The 15,212-nt window shown below is 33.5% G+C and overlaps 1 pseudogene; it reads right to left on the bottom strand.

The window, feature by feature from the left end:
- Positions 1 to 982: 982 nt before the first annotated feature.
- LOC142607449 (tropinone reductase homolog) lies at positions 983 to 12,913 on the bottom strand (annotated as a pseudogene).
- Between the last annotated feature and the right edge of the window lie 2,299 nt (positions 12,914 to 15,212).

Genomic DNA, 15,212 nt, shown 5'->3' with positions numbered 1-15,212 from the left:
TCTGCATTTGCTTCTTTTTCTTCTTCTGATCTCGAGCATTTTCACACATTCTTTGAGTCTTTTAGACCCTTTGTAACTATTGTCGAGACTTGTGGCACAAAAGGTGAACAACACAATTACATATTTAGCACACAAGAATGAGTATCAAATCCAAACAAAAAAGAACGAAGAGTAGTACTACACGTATTTCTATCCATAGAAGAAAAACTTCATTAAAAAAGTAATACTTCTAACATATGCACATTTGCCGAGGAAATATACTCAAATACTTAAAATTTTATTATTATTTAGTTACAAATCAACAAATGTGTGGTATATATGAATTCGATGCTTGCGATAATTTATAGATAATTCTAATTCTAAAAGCTTAAATTATTAAATAGTGAGTTTAAATATTTAACCATAATTTTAACATGTACACTTTCTCATGTGTGGGTCTTAAATATCATGTGTCAAAATTTGGAAAGTCCTCACAACATATGTGTCAAATTTTATAAGAAAATGGTTTTATTTTGAATAAAATCCTTTAATTTGTTTCACTTTGAGTGCTTGCTCTATTTTATGCTTTACCAATCACAAAATACCACACATCATTTTTTTTTCCTTTATAAAATAACCAATTTAAAATGAGAAAAAATTAATCAAATGCATGGCATGTTAATGCAGTTGGCGAAATATAAAAAGTGAAACAGCGTAGAGTGTAACAAATACCTTTTATTCATTTATTTTTGGAATGAGACAAATACACTTATTGCTCTAATATTATATATATGTGTGTGTGTGTTTCAAGGGAAAAACTTTGGTCTAATGCTTTTATTTTTTTTAGTAAACTGTAATACTTATTAGACTTATGTTTTAGTATATTGGACCTGACACAATGATGACATGCGGCCTGAGCTAAGTCCATTTTTAAAAAATTCCACTTATGACATTCATTTTTTTTTCAGATGTGATAACTTTTGCGTTTTTCTGTTTTAATTTCTGGTCGAATAAAGCTTGTTTCTACAATGAATTATTACATTAATTTATTTTCACATATTGCAGTGGGGGTGTGTCCATCATTGATTTTGCTATTTCAAAGTATGCTCAGGGAAAGTAGAAGCCATTCACAGTAATCCCTCCATCAACACAAATGGTCTGACCAGTTATGTATGAAGCTGCAGGTAGGCATAGGAATGCCACCAAGGAAGAAACCTCCTTTGGCTCTCCAGCACTTCCAAGAGGGGTTTGACAGTTAACAGCCTCCAAAAGCTTTTCATTGCTCAGAAACTGCAAAGAAGATAATATACAAATAAAAAATTATTAATGATCTCCCATTACTTCATGAAAAATTACTGATTTTCTCAAAATATTTAATTGTTAGAAAATAGTGAATTTTAATCTTTTAACCATTAAAATGATTTTGTCAGGTTAGTCTTGAATTATTATTATTATTATTATTATTATTATTTGCTTCTTTCCTATACTTTTTGAGTTTTTTGTTGGCATGCCTAACTCAAAAAATTGACCACTATATGCAAGATACTAGAGTACCGTACTAATTAAGGTTAAATCTGGTAAATTGTTCACAGTTCTTAGTACATGAATAAATTTCAATTAGTATTTGTTACAAATATTTGTATACTGAGGATGTCATGTATTAGTGCCCATTAGTCTGTAATCTCTTGTATATGTGTTGTTAATTAATGGAAGAGGCATACTAATTCTGACCAAAGGAGTCAATTTCGTACCGCAGACTGTTTTGGTTTAGTTAAAGGAATGATATATTTCGATACCAATTAATACCGGTGTACTTGTTTCGGAATTATCGCTATATAGCATATATATTCAATTAGAAGATCATAATAATTATTAAGAGTTTTTAAAAATATAAATCCTTAATTACTTTTTTTAATGTAAATAAATCCTTAATTATTACTTCTGCATACTGTATTCATCATATTTATTTTTTTAAAACTGTATAATTTGACCCATTAATCTAACAAATAAAACATAATAATGGATATAATTTAAAAAGTCACCAAATTAAACATGCATTAAAGAATAAAATATTACACGTACTGGTGTACACTCTAGAGCCATAAAAAGATGAGTTAAAAGAAAATTTTGTACTAAAAAAACCTCTTCGCACCTAGTACTTACTTATCTGGCTGACACAAGCAAACACAAGAAGCAAAGTGACATAAAAAAGTAAGAAATGTCATTTAAAGGTGCTGGAACCAAGACAAGGTTAGGAAACAAAAGTTCCTATTTTAAAAAAAAAAGGATACAAAAGTTTAAAAGTTAAAGCTTGATAAAAGAAAGAGAAGAAGAAGCAGCAGCAGCACTTGCAGATCACGAAGAAGACAATCTGCAGCTAACGAAGAAACAACAACGGTGGTCGACCAATAAGACACAGCAAAGGCCGACCAAGAAGAAACAACCATGGTCGACGAGCAAGACACTGTAGTGAGAGATGAGAGAGAAGAAATGAGGTGAGATGTGTACCAGTCCGGTTTACATTGATCGGCCGAAATAGCAAAAGCAGCCGGAAAAGGCCGGTACATGTTGAAACAGGCCAGAATAAAATCCAGTACGATATGGAGGGTTAACTGTACCGTTTTGGTGACCGATACACTATTTTTCGGCCGTCCCGGCCGGTACGGTATGAGATTCACTTCCTTGATTCTAATAGAATTTAAATATGGCTATCCTATTAACATATGTGAGTGTAGTGATTAAAATACTTGCCATTTTGCATGTTTAGAGCATTCACATATGTTTTCTACAAAATATCGCATTTTGCCATCTTAAAAGCATGTTTAGAGGCATTTAATAATAATAATAATTAAACTTTTTTTCTTTTAAATCAAGAGCCTTGTCTCTCAATGGCCATTTCTTGATGTTTTTAACAAAGACATATATGATTCAAATTATTATTATTATTATTATTATTATTATTATTATAAAAAAAACCTTTCGCTTTGTGAAAGTAATTTAAGTATCATACATACTACATACGTACATAGATATTCTGCATGAGGTATTCACCAATTTGGATACAAATTAGCAAAGTTACAAATAAGGATAAATTATTATTAAGAACTTATTTGTATTTTCTACTTCAGTGTGGTGAGATTTGTTGGGGAGATATGCGCCTTGGGAGACTCCTTGAGTAATTCATATAAAATATAGAGAGACACTTTAATTCAAAAGGTCTAATCTCCAATGGGTATGTGCTCAATTATGTTATATTAACTACTCATTCTTCTCATCATTATTTAATGTGGAACTTCACTTACACGTGTAACCCAACAATCTCCCCCTTACATGTGAGTCTCTACCTTTTTGTAGGCTTCAAGACCTCTCCGTGGGCCATGAACAAGTCCTACTTGCTCCCCATAAGTTTTTTTTTCTTCCCTTTACTAGTGCATCATCCATGGGCCTCTACATGTCAACCCTGAATGTCTTTTATCTTTCATGGGAACCTCACACTTCATCATTGTCTAGCACTATTGGCAATAATACCCATTTGTTGGGCCTTTTCCAAGATCATTTTTGTGGGCTTTATGGGCTTGCTTGTTGCAATATATCATCCTTGCTCCAACTGTGAAAGGGACCTGCCCTGCTCCATTTGCAAAAAGGGCATGAAGTACACATACCCCGTTCCTGCTCCAATTGCGAAAAGAACCTTAAAAACTTGCAAAATTTTCCCCACGCCATCGTGGGCTCTGATACCACTTGTTGGCAGAGATAAACACTTTGGAGATACTACTTGAGTAATTAATATAACATATAGAGAGACTTTAACCCAAAAGGCCTAGCCCCCAATGTGTATGTGCTCAATTATGCTATATTAACTACACATTTTTCTCATTTTTGTTCAATGTGGGATTTTACTTACACGTGTAACCCAACAAGATTTATTACAAAGTATTTGAAAATGTATACTTTCTTCCTAAGTGTTAAATTTAGGCTAGCAAAACTTATGTAACAATAAATCTCATCACTTAACATATTTAACAATTATAATGTGGGGGGATGGACCCATTTTCCCTAACAGGCCCACCATTAGCAGACCTTGATGGACTATCTTGCTTATTAGGCTGGACATGTTTCCCAGCCCGAGTTCCCTCCTTGGAACCCCTTGGATATTCGTTTGGACCGAGCCATTTTAAAGATTGAGTCAAAAGTCCTTAAGAGCCTTTAGACAATGGGTCCCTCAATCCGGGTTGTTAGGGTCATAGTTTTCATGTGTTGACATATCCTTTGACAAAATACACTTATAGTTGGGTAATTCTAAGTGGTTTCTAGAATATCATAAAGTATGTTCAGTAAACGAGACAAGTGTTATTATTGAGGACATGAAGACTGCATCACGAAACAAGTGAAAAAAGTTGAAAAAGTGAACCTCGACACTAGTCTCGATACTAGCATCTATAGAAAACAAATGAAGTACCTCGATACTAGTCTTGACTCCTCTCGATCTATCGAGCTTAGTAGATCTAGAATTCTCAAATCTGTTTTTCGGCCCATGATAACTTGGATTACTAGGGTTTCGTTCACTAAAATCTTTATTTTAAAGTCATCACAAGACACAAAGACTCAATTAGAGAAGCTACCTTGTTCTTATGTGACTTAGGGTTAACCAAGTGCTTCCAAATCTTTGACGTGTATGGAAGTGAAGAACTTTATATTTAATAACAAACATCGGTTGCTAGAAAGTTATTCACGTACTGTGATTCGTGCAAAGGAAGAAGTCTCTATAAGAACAAGTCCAATTGGGGATTGGAAGGAAGGTTTAACTGTATGTTGGTACTTTGGGATAGTTTAGGGTAGTGGTAAAGTTCCTTATACTTGTAACTGCTTGATTCTTGATTAGTGATTCTTTAGAGTGATGACTTAAAAATCACCCGGTTGAGTTTTTGCCTTGTGAGAGGTTTTCCCTATTTTTCAACAAATTACTGTGTCAAATTTAATTTTCAGCACACTTTTGTTTATTTGGTGATTTGTTTGTGTCTCTATGATTTGCATGTAGTTTAACCTAATTAATCAACTTGGGTAATTGAATTTATTAATCGAGGTCAATTCTTAACTCAACACGAGTACTAGGCTTGTTTGACGTGTGTTTAAATAACAGTTTTTAGTTTTTTTGGAAATACATGTAATATTGTTTAAAAACTGAAAACATGTGTTTAAGTTGATGTACTAAACATGCCCTTAGTATCCGGAAAAGATAAATCACTATTTCCTGAGGAGAGAACCAACTAATCAAGAAAAGATAACTTTAGAGGGAAGAGATCTATCACCTCCACAGTAATGCTAACACTTACTAACAACAACTCAACATTGAATGTTGAGTGACTTGTTTGAATAGAAATGGGCATAGATATTAGCCTATACGCTCTTTGTTAGCCTAATGATGACATGTATGAATTTTCAAGAGCTCACTAAGTCACTATCACTATCCTTTGTTCTCTTGGGAGCGAGACAATTGCGCCTATAAATACCTCCACTTCTCATCCCAGGGGGGGAGGTAGAAAGCATAAGAAAAGAAGAGAGAGTCATTAATCCCTGTTTGATAAGAGAGTTTATGTATTGGTTTTCAAATTGAGTTGATTACTGTGGTTTAAAAAATGTTGTAAAAATAAGTGTTTAAAGTACATATAATGCAAAACTGTGTTTGGTATTATGTTTTTAAAAGCATATTTTCAAAAGTGAAAAAACAAAATTGAGTGTTTGGTATGACTATGTATTTTTTTTTATAATAAAAATGTGTGTCTTATGTGTTCTCAACATCATATAGGTCCCATAGTTTTCAAAATAATTATAACAATATTACTCAAAATTGTTACTTGAAAACTAAAAACTCCTCTTGAGGTGTTTTTAAAATATGGTATTTAAACATTCTAAACTAGGAATTGTGATTCAAACACTCTTTCTTAAACTTTGCTTCCAAATCGGCCTTAGGGTCAGTTTGGTTGGAGGGGTAGAAAAGTGGGAGGATAAAAAATGGTAGAAGGATGGAAAGTGGAAGGATAGAAAAGAAAAATTAATTTCCCTTCTTTTTGTTTGGTTGGAAGTGAAAAAGTGGAGGGATGAAAAAAGTTAATTTGTATAAATTTACTCATGTATCCTTGTTAAAAATGATGCCCAATTAAAACAAAAAATGTGACAAAAAAAATACAAAAGAAAGAAAAAGAAAAAAAAATATGAGCAACATAAAAAAAAAAAAAAAAAAAAAAAAAGGAAAGAAGAGGCAAAGGAAGGAAAAAAAAAAAAAAGAAAGAAAAGAAAGAAGGCAACGTTAGGGGGAGGAAAAAAAAGGGCAACGTCTAAAGGGAAAAAGAAAAAAAGAAAAAAAAAAAAAGAGGCAACATAAGAGGAAGGAAAAGAAACGTCCAGAAAATAAATAAATAAAGGATGAAAAAGAGCAATGTACAAACAAAGCCATGTGGAAGTATATATGGATATTTTTATTCATTAAGCAGCTCCATTTTTTCTCTTCAGTTTCCTCTTAATTTTAGAGAGAAAACTTTATGGTAGGCTCGGAGAGAAAACACTTGGGTTCCACTATTTATTTTCCATCCAACCAAACACACTCCAAAAAAGCTTTCCTTTTCATTTTTTCTCTAAAGTTTTTCATCTACTCTATTTCACTTTCAAACAAATACACCTAAGTTATTTGGGCTTTAGGAGATAGCACACTGGGTAGAATTAAGAATACTCTTTGTTAAACTTTGCCACTAAACATGTTTCCAAAAAAAAAAAAAAAAAACGTTGCCAAACATATATTTTTTGTTGGGGCTTACTTTTTCAGTGTTTGTTTGAACTCTCTGACTGAGCCGGCCTTTAACTATTCAGGCTTAGGGGCACATTGGGTAGAATTAGGAACGAAGGGAAAGGGGGAATTATCCTGCTTTCGAATTGTAATTTTTGGGTTTTTAGTTGTTCTTTCAATAAAAACAGATATATTATATTGGGTTTTTCTCATTTTGACCCACTAAAATAAAAATATGTTCAACTTCGTGGTCAAGTGCTATCATACACAAGGAAAGCAATCTTACAGTTTCAGTCAGGGGGGTTTTAATAACCCATGGTGTAACAGAGTTAATTCTTATGTTATCCTTTGCCCAGTCACATGCCAAATTTTTTGCTAGTTGATTCAGCCCTCCTACAAATAAATATTTGGCAAAAGTTAATCGAACCATTTAACTAACATTTAAAAGCTTGCAATAAAATTAAAAGACAAATATCAAAAGAGAATTACCTTTGGCTATAGCATAAATAGATAATCCGAGAGTTAGGCCTACTACACCAGCAATTGAAGAAACGAAAACAATGCTTCCTACTCCTGAAGCTTTCAAAAGAGGATAAGCAAGTTGGCACGTGTGATAAGCAGATTCAAGATTGGTACACATGAGAAATGAGAAATCTTCAGCTGTGTACTCTATGGTATGTTTTGGCATGTTGGTTCCCACGTTTTTTATCTGAAACTAGATATTAATAAGGACAGCAGCCCAAAAAGGCTATAGTAATTACTAATTAAAGCTTGTACGTGAAAATGAAGTGTTTTTCAAGTAATCTTGGAGTATGAAGAATGAGCTCATTCCTCTCATATTCATGGTGGAGTTTAGCATAAATGGTGGGAGGGAGCACAATTTCTCAATGTTCCAAGAATACCTAAGAATTTCCCATAAAAATAAATGTAAATAGTATATTGAATATAGTAAATTGCAACCTCTTAGCTGTTTGAAAAACAAAAACCCTCTCCCTTTAATTTAAAAGGAAGATAATTCATTTCATGAAATGAATTTATTTAAAAAGCTTAGATGCTACCTAAATGATATATAATTGTGTGTGAAATTCTCACAGAAATTTTTTTTTTTTGAGGAGTTAATATAGTACAATTGGATCTAAATTCATCGATTTAAGCTTTTAGGTTAAGTTGTGTCACTATAATTAAAATTAAAGAGACTGGCTCCCCTTCCATAAAAAAGCCTCCCATTATCTCCTGTTTTTACACCGATGAGAAACACGTGGCTAATAAAAAATCTAAGGGTCAAAAGGAAGCCACATCAAAACATAATTTTTCTCTCTTCTTCTCAAACCTAAATCCTTCTCCATAGTCCTTGCTAAACTTGAAAATCACCGCCCATTCAACAACACCCTTGGCAACAGGCGGCGAGAATCCATCAGAATGGTGTCGAAGTTGTCAAAGTGGCAACCGAATGAAACCGAGAAACTGAGGAAAATGTAATCTAATTCCAATATTTTGCTTGCTTTAGTTTTTAAAATTTGAGATTTAAAAGAAAAAACTTAGGTAGATGAATTTTACAAAACATGGCTATTCCTATTTGATGCTCCATCTGGGTTTTAAGTAAACACATGAAAAAAAAAAACTACCCAGATAAAAATTAACTTCCATTTAAGAATAAAAGCTTCAAGATTTCAATTTTTCAATCTTTTCTTACACTTTCTCAAAGACCAGACAATGCAAAGTGTGGAATTTGGAATAGAAATAAAGAATTAAAATTACCAAGTGAACTTTCTAACGAGATGAAGATCCGTGAGATAAAAGATGGTTTTTTTTAAATAATAATAAAAAAAAACTTTGATGTTAGAATTAGAACTTTTTGCGGAAACTTGTGTACTTTTAATTCATGAGCTTTGTATCTAAAGCAATTTCTCCAAGTGAGAAAATCCTAGTGACTTCGATAGATAATGATGAGAAAATCCCTCAATTCTAGATCTAGATTTTCTTATAACATCTAGTTCTAATATCAAAGTTTCAAATGTTTTAGCAGAAGATCTAGTATTGTGATTTAGCAATTTGTTACAGAATAAACGTTAGTGTATGGGTGACTGACAGCACCATTAGCACTTCTCATACTTTGGTGGTGTCTCCGGCACTTTTCTTATGGCTCCTTGTTGTCCATGGCCAAGGGTGGTGGTGTATGTGTGGTGGGTTTGGTAGGGAGGCTACTGAAGGGTTTGGGTTTGGGAAAGAGTGAGAAATTATATTTTGAGTTGGTTTGATTTGGACCTTCCGATAGTTTATTAGCCACATGTTTCTCATCAATGTAAAAACAGGAGATAATAGGAGGCTTTTTAATGGGAGGGGAGTTGGTCCCAAAATTAAATTAGGGTATCCCAGATATGGCAATGACGATATAGCCTCTTATCAAGGAAATAAGTGCACATATTCTTTTCTATAAAAATATTCTTCCAATACAAATTAAGTTGTTTTTATCATAGATCTCAAAAAATTGAACATGCTTTTCTAAATATGGAAGCCAATGGTTATAGCACATAAAAGAACATTTTTTATGAATAAAAGAATACAGATTCCTAAAGTAAAACTTTTGACGGTTAGGTGTTAGAAAATAGGGTGATCGATCCTTTACACTATACCAACTTCTATGTATGGTATAAAATGCTATGCAAAGCAAAAATGGTGAGGGAATAGAGGACGTACAAGGATGTTGAATTTGCCATTAAATAGGGAGGTAACTGTGCTGATTAGCTCCTCTCGTTGGGCTCATGATGCTACATCGCAGACTGAACCAATGACTCTAAATCCCTTTGCCTTCCATTCATGTAAGCATACATTGAGCTGGGCCTCATCTCGAGAACATGTGTGTATGGAAGCCCCTAGACTTGCTAATTCCTCGACAACAGCATACCTAATCACAACATGTAGCTCTAAGTTATAACATAATTTCATAAAACAAAAGTAAAAAAAAAAAAAAAACATTTCATGTGAAAAAAAAGTTTCTAGTTAACAATTCGTATAATTTTTAAAATATATGACAATATTAACAATAAATAGAGAAAATATAAGAGAGAGAACTTAAAACGGTTAACTTGGGATTTTTTTTAAATAACTATAAAAGCCAAACTATTTTATTAATTAGCAACGTTTCCAAACTATTTAGGAAACTAACAATTCGAGTCTGTGGAACCCGGTTTTACTGTAGCAAATCGAGTCTCAAAGACTCGACTTCTATGAGGTGTATAGCTGAGGTGGATTAAAAAAATCCACGTGGAACTTGAGCCTCTAAGATTCGAGTTCCCTCAACCCAGAAATCTGGAAACACAAACCCACAGCAAAACTGAAAACGCTACCCACGACAAAAAATCCTAGAAAACACAAACCCACAAAAATGAAAACACAAACCCACAGCAAAAAATCCTTGAAAACACAAACCCACACGAAATCATGATTTTTCAGTTGCCGAGTCCAAGTGTTACACATAGTTGTGGGTCTTCCTTAGTCCCTCTTTTACCCACTTGTAGTTGTGGCACTGATATGGATCATTGGGCTTCAATAATGGAGGAGATTCTATTTCTATTTCCGGAGCTCTTGTCCAACCCTTCCAATTACAACGCTCAAGTCCAGGTACCTTTTTTTATTCACTCTTTTGTTTGGAAAACCAAAGAAAATGAAGCAAATCAAGTTTTGTGTGTTTTGCTTTTTATTTTTTTGGATACTCAAAGGCTATTGGAAGAGATAGATCCCAGGTCTTAAATACAAAATGGAGGAAGAAGATGATGAAAATCAAGTCTTAAAGAGTCGATTACCACGTGGATTTTTAATCCATGCTGGCTCTGCTAGCACACAGAAATCGAGTCTCTTAAACTCGATTTGCTACAGGAACTCGAGTCTAATAGACTCGAGTTACTAGTTTCCTAAATAGTTTCGAAACGTTGCTAATTAACAAAATAGTTTGGATTTTATAGTTATTATAAAAAAAAAATCTGGTAACTTGGTTCAGTTTTTGGTCCAACATTCACAACGTAAAGATTTAATTAAATGGTATTGTATATTGACTTTACATGTATTACAATTTTTTTTTACTCAAAGGTATACATGTAGTACACTAATCCTATGTTCATGCAAGATTTACTCAAAGGCAACTGATTGTCGTTATTAACATTGTTTCCTGTTTTTCTACTTAAAAGAATTCTTGATCCTCATATTCTTGACGAGAGGTAACTCTTGAGGATTTTTATTTTTTATTTTATTTTATTTTTTATATATATTTAAATTTTCCTGTGATTAAGTCAAATCTAATTCAACGTTGGTCTCTCTGAAAATTCCTCACTTGAGACCTGCTGAATACAAAATGTCTAGATTGCCTAGAAACCGTAGGACTGTGAATCGGGCATATGGTGGTGTGCTGTTTGGAGGTGCTGTTAGGGAGAATGATGTTGCCATAACAAGCTGGCTTTATTCTTTTTAAGATTCAATAGACATGTTCTAAGTTAATTTCTTTGTTTTTGTAGGATAATCCGAGCCTTCTTGGTTGAAGAGCAAAAGATTGTGAAAAAGGTTTTAAAGATTCAAAAGGCAAAGGAAAAGCAAGCCTCAAAGAGTTAAAATGAGTGGATGATAAAGCAATAGTTTGAGTTCTGTTGTATTTGACACACTTTTGAGGAATGAGGATGTATGGATCAACAGTTGCGTTGCATATTATGAAGTTGATTTTGACATTGGAGAGTGTAATTATATCTGAGCTGGATCCCCCCAACCCCTAAACCATAAAAGTGATGCTGGTGGTGGGAATTGAGCTTGACTCTGAACAAGCTTGCTTATATATGAACTAATCATTTAAATTACCATAAATAAGATGCAATGTAAACAAAATTAGTAAAATATTCTTTTTAAAATTTTATTTTCAATAGCTTTTTGCCTTTTTCGTTAGCGACAAATTTACCTATATTTAGAAATCTTCAGAAGGAATGCATTTCAAGCTAAAAATAGCAGGAAGAAAAAAAAGAGTATTAGGCAGAGAAAGAACCCGATTCCTTTGGTGCCACCAGTAACAAGAGCAGTCATTCCTTCAAGTGACCATCTGCTTTCTCTGTTTCCAATTTCTGCGTCCGCCATTTATCTCCGTCAATCTATCACTAATGTTTGCTATAAGCCTATAAGTAGAAGTAGTGTATGTATATCCACTTCTTTGAACCGATGGAATGGGTAATGCAGTGGCATTTATTATCTGCAGAACACCAGTAGATGATAAGGCCTAAAATGGTCAAAACGTTTGTGCCACCCGGAGAAACAAACAAACTGGGTATTATGGTCTCAGCCTGTAACATGAAAATTTATTATGAAAATGTGGAAATGTCTATATTAGGACTCAAAGGGTTTTGTTCATCCCCGAGTAATAATCACTATCAATAATGGTCCAGTCGTCTTGCTTTGGAATAATTGAGATCAGGTGCAATTGGTATAAAATAGTTGAAATTTAAAGTTGTAAAAGATAACTTTTCTCAACCATTAAATATAAAAAATGAGGAAAAGTAAAAAAAGTAAAAAAAAAAATTTGTGAGGGACTTTGTTGAATTGCACGGTCTATCCTCTTGCTTTTTGTTTTTGTTCCAGCTGTTGGCTCTCATCGGGTTGGTTGTTGTGTTGTTGCTTTCTGAGCTCTGTTTTAATGTTGCGTGTTGTTGTATACATGGAATTCTTCTGACACTGTGTTTTATGTTTACAAATTTCCTCTCATGAATTTTTCACTGAGATTAATTTTCACCATTCATATTGAAGGAAAAAAAATATTTGCATGATATTGCATCAAATTAAATTAGGTTTTGAATATTAAGTTGGTATTTAGCCAAAAATCAAGGAGGAACCATACACAAAAAGAGTACAAACCTTGGCTCCTTTCAATGTTCTCCAAAGTCTCGCCAATGAATTATTCCACATGCTCCTTTCGCTTGTCAATGTGTAGGTACAATAGTTGAGGGCCTACTATTGTACATAGATAGGGGGTGGGGCTAGAAATTTGTGTTTGGAGGGCCGAGGTAAGTTGATGGTGAACACCAGAGAAAAGCGGTGGACCTAATGGTGAGGGAAAATGATGAGTGTAAATAAAAAACTAAAGAAAAGAAGAAGAAGAAGTAGGATGAAAATATTAGAGGGGCAGTAAAATAAAAAGAAGATGAGATGCAAGAGTTATAGAGAGTGCACTGTAAAAGAGAAAAAAGAGAAGAAGAAGAAGATGCAGTAGAGAAGGGGAAGTAATGTTAGAGAAGAGAAGAAATGGTACCATGAATTGAGAGTTGAGAAAAGGAAAAGAATATTTTCAAAAAAAAAAAAAAACAATAATGACGCATCACACATTTTTCCATAATTTTCTTTTGTGATAGATTGTGATTGACTGTTTCTGTTAATATCACATGAATTCACCATTTGTTTTTCAACCCAATCTACGGGGTAGGACAATTGTGACAAACTGTACATAAAAATGTGTGATAGTAGTATTATTGGAAAAAAAGAATATATATATAAAGGGAGATTCATTTGTGTGGAAGGTAGATTTTGGCAAAGTTTTGTAAAAAAGAAACTCACTTTATAAATGACATTACACACTTTTTTTTATTTACTAAAATACATCTTTTTTTTTTTTGGAAAAAAAAAAAGAGATATTGAAGAATGAATAAAAAGGATAAAAATGTATTGCATAAGCCAAATTTGGCTGACGTGTTGGAGGTGGAGGAGGGGGGGGGGGGGGCAAAGCTTTGTTTTTAGGGTATTCAACTCTTTAAAAAATTGAGTGTGTTTTAATTTTACCTATTGCTGGAGGGTTTTTTTTTTAAAATTTTTGGATGAGCAAACGTACGTGGCTCTGCCCCTGTACATAGACCAAATCAAGGCCTAATGTTTGATGGAACTTGAAAATAAGGAGAGCACTTCAAGGGGAGAGAGAGTATGTTAAGATTTTTTCTATATGAGTGGTTGGTTACGAGGGAGGTTACCCTTTTTCTCAACCCTATTTTTATTTATTTATTTGTCTAGGATAAGATAATCAAATAGTTATTTGCTCTAAACCCTAGAGTTAGGATTTTTCCCCCCTATCTCACATGGGCGCCTTTTGGGGGCAATCATATGGCTCAATGCCAACATTCCCCCACTGGCCCATGATAGAGGCATGCTATACTAAACATATCTCTTAATTGATTCCATGCACTTGTTCTATGCATACAAAGGGAAATCATTCATGCAATCAAAACCTAATATGTATGGTACAAAGCTGTATCAAAACTATTATAGTGACATATTGTTGTTGATAGAATATAAAATGAAACGCTCACAATGGGTCATATAATTTTTATTGTTTTATTTATGGCATAAAACAATGAGCCGTTGAAATATATTTGTTTTGCAAATCCTACTAATTACATCTATTTATGTGGACATATATGTATTCTCGAATAGAATGTTCATATTTCAAAATCACTAATACTTGTAGACACTTAATTTTGCACCCATAATTTAATCAAGGAAGATGGCTAGAGTGACCATTCATGTACCCAAAATTTAGAGTTACATTACATTCATTAATTCATTCATTGCATATCATAAAAATGATCTTAAGGTTCTAATGGTCGTAACGGTGTGTTTGATTTCCGAATCGTACCATCGGATTGAAAGATATCGCATGATCATGTTTGCATAGTCTGCATGCATTTTATTTGGGTGGAACCAACCATGCATGATTAATTTAAAATAATTCTAATTGGTTAGACAATTAAAATTAATTAAATAATTTATTGATTGGTTGTTAGTTAGTGTTAAAAATAGACTTGCTTGCATAGGAATAAAGTGGATAATCAGATAAAAAAGAAGTTGTGGATAATCATGACTTTTTGGAATATTTATCTACAAGATAATTATCACTCTAAATACCTGAATATCCAGCAAAGGAGTCCAAATTGGAATACAGATTAATTTTTAGAATACAGATTAAAAATGCGTCTAAGTGCAATTCTTGGCTCAAAACCTCAAAAAAGGAGTCCAAATTGGACCAAAATTCAAACTTGGGTTCAGCAATCAAGAGGGCCATTTGGCACTCTTGGAGTGCCGGTCGACACATGAAAGGTGCCGATCGACACTCCCAAAGTGTCGATTGGCACAAAATTGTGGCTCGGCCTGAGGACTCCTGGATTGAGATAAACCGTACCTACAAGATTATTATCACTTTAAAGACCTGAATATCTAGGAAAGGGAATCAATTTTTAGAATATGGATTAAAAATGAGTCTAAGTGCAATTCTCAGCTCAAAAATCCTCGAAAAAAGGAGTCCAAATTGGACAAAAATTCAAACGTGGGTTCGGCAATCAAGAGGGTCATTTGACACTCTTGGAGTGCTGATCGGCACATGAAAAGTGCTAATCGGCACTCCTAAAGTGCCGATTGGTACAAAATTGTGGCTCGCCCCGAG

This window comes from Castanea sativa, chromosome 8, assembly GCF_040712315.1.
Source record: "Castanea sativa cultivar Marrone di Chiusa Pesio chromosome 8, ASM4071231v1".
Classification (NCBI taxonomy): domain Eukaryota; kingdom Viridiplantae; phylum Streptophyta; class Magnoliopsida; order Fagales; family Fagaceae; genus Castanea; species Castanea sativa.
Note: the sequence above shows the minus strand (reverse complement) of the source record. Positions and strands in the feature narration are given on the sequence as shown.